Here is a 6,426-nt window from a genome sequence, read left to right on the forward strand (position 1 = left end):
AAATAATTTCCAGATAACTTTACAACAGGGTATAGTCTCAATGCAGATCTCATGTCAATTCTGTTTAAAATTTTATTTAGGCCGGCCGGCGTGGCCGAGCAGTTCTAGCCGCTTCAGTCTGGAACCGCGCGACCGCTACGGTCGCAGCTTCGAATCCTGCCTCGGGAATGGATGTGTGTGATGTCCTTAGGTCGGTTAGGTTTAAGTAGTTCTAAATTCTAGGGGACTGATGACCTCTGTTAATAAGTCCCATAGTGCTCAGAGCTATTTGAACCGTTATTTTATTTATAATATTAAAATCGCTTCATTGTGATAATGTTCATCGAGATTCTTGATAATGCAGTTTCAGACTTCTCCGTGGTACTCTCCATTAGGTGACTGCTTGTACTGACCTGTCCTGACATACGCCATAATGATAAAAGTCCACTGGGCCCCTTTCTTTAAAAAAAAAATCGTGCCCTTGGCATGTAACAAACAGAACATACCGCTTTAGTGCATCGATAAACATTTAAGCATATCCATTCAAGTAACTAACTGCTGCTTGTCTGTCGTTGTTCAGGCGGGAAAAGGTGGCGGTGTTTCATCTATTAATTTGAACACTACAAACTGAAGCGTGTCGACGGATTCTTAGCGACTCTCTCCTACTTTCCGTAGTCGTATGTGTCTATGGCGCCTCATTTCCCTCTGTGTATCGATTCTCCTTGTCCAGCAACATCTCTGGCGGTGCATCGGGGAGGTGGCGGAAGGCGGAAGGAGCTAATAGGACGAGGGTAAGCGAATAGCTGGGTACAGCGGACCAGTACGCACAACATCTTACTTAAAAAAGTTTTAAGTTTACGTAACTGTACTGTACCGTCTTTATTTGATCCATTAGGGACTCATTGTTTATTTTTCCTTTAATTGGCTTTAGCCAGAGCTACAGATGTGCTGCTTCCATCTTGAATCCTCTAGACGCACTTCAGAGTTATTTATTTAAAACAAAGGAGAGGGGATTTATTCAGCTTTAACAGTATATTCGATTCTTTTTTGGTATAAAGTACTACGAAATAACTTCTTGTCTTTTATGAAATTTGCTGAGTGTATAAACGGTAGCAGTTTCTGCAATTACCAACATAGTTCGGTCGAGTGTAAACTGAATTGCAGAAAACACCGCGAGGCCTCACTTTTACCACTTTTTTCATGTGAAATGCTACTGTTCTTTATTGTGTGTATATTTCTGCTATACATTTTGGCATACTTGCCCTTTGGTTGTTGTTTGTTAAGAGAGAGTATGATCTTTACTGTGTTTATTATTATTTCTTGTTATCTGAATAAATGTAATCAAACGTGAAATGACGTTACTACTTTGGGTTGCCTCCTCACGCTCCCTTATCCTTCCATCCTGTGTAAAAGGCAAAATCCGTGAATACTGAATGGAATGGCTGACGGTTGTTGCGTCAGTGACGGTGCAACACTGGAGGTGGTAGGAAATGGGGACAGCGGCGTTAGAAGCACGTAGCGAAACCGCTGCAGGGTCTTAGAACGAGGCTAGCCTGCCGGTAAACACTAGCTCGCCTTAGTAAAATGGAAAGTGTGTAATTTCGTCAAGTGCCGAGGGTGTGCTTGTAGGGTTTAATTGTCGCGATTATCTCCTACTACCCGTAGTGCTTTGATATTATACACTTACTCGTTGTCACCGTTCGCGTTGCGAAAATTAACGACCAGACAAAAATTTGCTTGCCGATTGATGATCTTAGCCAGCTACGATGAACAGCTACATGGAAATAGCTTTTCCAAATTACTTGTACCTGTTTAACTTCGAAGAAGAATGTGAGCACCAGAACACTAGAGTATGGGTGACAAAAAAACTGGACGAACGGGTTTCATTACTGCGGAATTCATATGGTATTCATTTTCGTGGGTCAGCATTATGTGTAGAGCCTCCCACTATCCGAGCTTCGTGGGATTCTATTTGTGTGGAATATAATGCTAGCAGCTATTAGCATAATCGGCGCATGCCGAACGGCCAGAGAATTTTTTCGTGTGCTAAAGAGTTACAGCCTACAGCAATCCGTGTGCACCTGAAGCTTCACTGAGCAGCACAGAGTGTCAGGCTAATGGATGTGGGGGTCTGTGCTATCTAAGTCACCAGAGCTTGGAGCATACTGGACTCACATTCGGGAGGACGACAGTTCAAACCCGCGTGTGACCATCCTGACTTAGGTTAGCCGTGATATTCCTAAATCGCTTCAGGCAAACTCTGGGATGGTTCCTTCGAAAGAGCACGGGCGACTTCCTTCTCCATCCTTCCCTAATCCGACGGGACAGATGACCGTGCTGTTTGGTGCCCCCCCATCAAATCAGTTAAACAACCAACCAGTCAGTCAAGAGCTTGGAGACGCAGTGTTCACTGTTTTAAGAAAGCAGCCTCTTATTTTTCTTCTTTTGTATCACCATATTGCACTTTTGCTGTATTCTTGGGACAGATATTCCGAATACACCGCATCAGGCAGATAGGTTATAGTGATGAACTACTCTGTGCATTCTCTAATGTACTCCCACTATCGCCTGCGCTATGGGCTACAGACATCCACGTCAGTTGGTGGTAATTACATTACAATTAATTCAGATGATAATTGTCCGTGCGGTAAATACTTGGGCACACCAGATCCTTCAGGCAGGGCAGCAGGAGTGACACATTTCCTGCAAAAATGTAAGGTTTTCTATAGCAGTGTACTTCAGTTCTTTTTTTTTTTGTTTTTTTTTTTTTTGCAAGATTTTTCTACAAGACATATATTAATGGTGGACATTAGTCAAAGGTTACAACAACAAATGGCTTAGCTTCTGCAAGGTATATAGAAAGCAAATCCAAGGTACAGTATTATATATTGCCTTGCTTTGACATGTCTGCTCTCTGGGTTATAAATGTCGAGAGAAAGACCTGTTCTTAAAAATAAATGGCTGTGTGGTATGTTCACTATAGTATGTACTGAAAAAATATGGTTGTTATGAAAGCAGTTTTTTAGAAATTATGGCCCTATTGAAAATACTGGCATAGTTATCGGACCCAATTGCGTTTTTATGAAACCTTTTCATTCATCAGGTAACAAATACCGATATATTCAACTTTCCTTTCTGAGGACATACTGTGATATGTGCTTTATTGTTGGATATTTATTGCTTAGTTGCCTTCCACAGCTGTTGTATAATTCTGCCAAACATTCCTTCCCTGCTGATGTGCAGAGTGTGGTATAAAAAAATACTAATGTTTTTGCTGTATTGCTTATCTTTCATAAGAAATTTGTTTCAATATTTGAGTGATGGTGACATTCACAAATTGATTTTGTTTTACAGAACTAATAGACGTGCATCTCTGTACACTGTATTTGTTACCTGTAAAGTGTGTGAGACATTAAAACCCAAATTATAGAACAGTTAAGATATAAAAAATCATTGAGATGTCGCGGTTGTCTGTGGCGCCATAAATACATACCGCTATGAAAGGCTGGGAAGAATTGATAACAAACTGTCGCCACGCTTCAGTCTACCTCACTCAAACCAAAGAAACCCCCCCCGTGAGCGGAAAGCTAAGTGGCTGGCTTGACCTGGCTCACATGTATCTTGCTAGTTTTACCAGTCATCAGGTCACGAACGAGAAGATTCACGGGGCCTTAGACTCCAACAATGGAGCAAGGCTATTCTGGTGCAGTAACTGACAGCATTCGACAGATAATACTTTGTTTTTAGAGGGAAATAAGAATTGGCGTTGAATTTAGAGAAGCCATGGTACGTAGGGAAAATATAATTAATTCACTCTTTCTCGTCAGACTGGGAAGGCACAAGGGATGGGTATCGGCCGCAGAATCATCGTCTAACTTGCAGCGTCGTCCGGATGCGGTATGGTGCGGAATGTGGCCAGCACATTGCTGTCCCGGCTGTTCTACAGGGTTTCCGGACTGCGAAGCTCGGTCAGGTACCTCCTCAGTTGGCATCACGAGGCTAAGAGCGCCCTGTAGCAGTCCGCCCACCAAGGAAACATCCCTGACAGTACTGGGAATCGAACCGAAGTCTTCTACACTGCACCCAAGCATGCTGATCGATCAGGTACAGAGGCGAACGGTCCCAGTTCAGAGGGATGCAAATTTTCCAGCCGTACTTTAAGAATATTCCGGAAAATGAGTGTACAGTAGAGCTAACTGGTCAAGAAGTGAATCTTAGAAATTTTCTGGTTAAATAAACTATAGTGCAGGGATATACTACAGCACGTTAATGAGATATTCCTGCGACATCAGGTGAAGTGAGTAACTACGAACGCTGCATACAAATGAAAAATCACAGCGTCTCTATGTACTGAGCTTATGTAGCTCCTCAAGTGAGTCCTTGTGAACCCTATTCCAGTCCTTGAGCCAAGAAGCAATACGTGCTAGTACTATTAATTTAACTTGGCTCATGCGCAAAGCAGTCATGCATGCTGACCACTTGGTTACAACGAAACACATTTTTCGTGATATCATATGCATTACATGAAGCAAAAAGCTCTGGCCATCTATTTTTCTCTTATTATAATCGTCATTTCTCCCTACGTATGTCGGCTCCGACAAAATATTACAACATTCGGAAGTGATTGCTTGTGGTAGAAACTTCATGAGAAGATACTGCTGCAATGAAAAACGCCTTTGTTTGAATGATTGCCACTCCGATTCACATATCATATACATGCTACTCTCTCCCCTACTTCGCGATAGTATAAAACAAGCTGCCCTTTTTTGTACTTGTTCGAAGTCCTCTATCAATCCTATCTGTTGCGGATCCCACACAGAGTAGACATACTCGGGAAGAGCACGGACAAGTGTAGTGTAGGCAGGCTTTTTTATAGACCTATTGAATCTTCTAATTGTTCTGCCACTAAATCACAGTATTTTGTTTGTTTTCACAACAGTATTATTTATATAATCGTTTCAATTTAACTTACTCGAGACTGTAATCGCTAAGTACTTAGTTAAATTCACAGCCTTCAAATTTGTGTGACTGGTCGTGTAACTGAAATTTAGAGAGTTCCATCAGCTTTCGTCTTGTGCTGTTTTTATGACTAAGTTTCTCCTCGTTCAAGAAATGGCTCAAATCGCTCTGAGCACTATGGGACTTAACTTCTGAGGTCATCAGTCCCCTAGAACTTGAAACTACTTAAACCTAACTAACCTAAGGACATCACACACATCCATGCCCGAGGCAGGATTCGAACCAGCGACCGTAGCGGTCGCGCGGTTCCGGACTGTAGCGCCTAGAACCGCTCGGCCACCCCGGCCGGCCCTCCTCGTTCCTTCCCACAATTTCACAAATGAGTTCGCACCTCTCATAATTCAGAGCCTATTGCCACTTTTCGCACCATACGCATATCTTGTCTAAAACATTTTGCAATTAGTGATGACCATCTGTTGACTTTACGAGATGGTGAATCTGTTGGGTAGCGATCACGTTGGTTTTAGAAAAGGTAAAGACATAAGAAAGGCAATTCTGCTGTTGCGGTTGGTAATGGAAGCAAGACTGAAGAAAAACCTAGACACGATCATAGGATTTGTCGACCAGGGAAAAGCGTTCGACAATGTCACAATGTGGTAGCGTTCTCGCTTCCCACGCCCGGGTTCCCGGGTTCGATTCCCGGCGGGGTCAGGGATTTTCTCTGCCTCGTGATGACTGGGTGTTGTGTGATGTCCTTAGGTTAGTTAGGTTTAAGTAGTTCTAAGTTTTAGGGGACTGATGACCATAGATGTTAAGTCCCATAGTGCTCAGAGCCATTTGAACCGTTTGACAATGTCAAATGGTGCAAGATGTTCGAAATTCTGAGAAAAATAGAGGGAAGCTATAGGGAAAGACGAGTAATATACAATGTGTACAAAAACCAAGAGAGAAACATTACAGTGGAAGACCAAGAACGAAGTGCTTGGATTACAAAGTGTGCAAGACCGGGATAGACTCTTTCGCACGTACTGTTTAATCTATATACCGAAGAAGGAACGACGAAAACATAAGAAAAGATCAAGAGTGGTTCAATGATAACATTCAGAGATGACATTGCTATCCTCAGTTAAAGTGAAGAAGAATTTGTTAGAGGATCTGCGGAATGGAATGAACAGTCTAATGAGTATAGAATATGGGCTGGGAGTAAATCGAAGGAAGACGAAAGTAATGACAAGTAGCAGAAATGAGAACAGCGAGAAACTTAACGTCGAGACTAGTGATCACGAAGTAGATGAAGTTAAGGAATTCTACTACCTTGGCGGAAAAATAGCCCATGACGGTCGCAGCGAGGAGAACATAGAAAGCAGACAGCAGCTGGTAAAAGGGGAATCTCTGCGGAAGAGAAGTCTACTAGTATCCAACGCAAAGCTTAATTGAGGGAAGAAATTTCTGAGAATGTACGTCTGGAAACATAGTTGCATGTTAGTG

The 6,426-nt window shown here is 42.4% G+C and overlaps 1 pseudogene; it reads left to right on the top strand.

The window, feature by feature from the left end:
* The first annotated feature begins 1,745 nt into the window (after positions 1-1,745).
* LOC124622746 lies at positions 1,746-2,674 on the top strand (annotated as a pseudogene).
* Positions 2,675-6,426: the final 3,752 nt, after the last annotated feature.

Source organism: Schistocerca americana, chromosome 7, assembly GCF_021461395.2.
Source record: "Schistocerca americana isolate TAMUIC-IGC-003095 chromosome 7, iqSchAmer2.1, whole genome shotgun sequence".
Taxonomy (NCBI): Eukaryota; Metazoa; Arthropoda; class Insecta; order Orthoptera; family Acrididae; genus Schistocerca; species Schistocerca americana.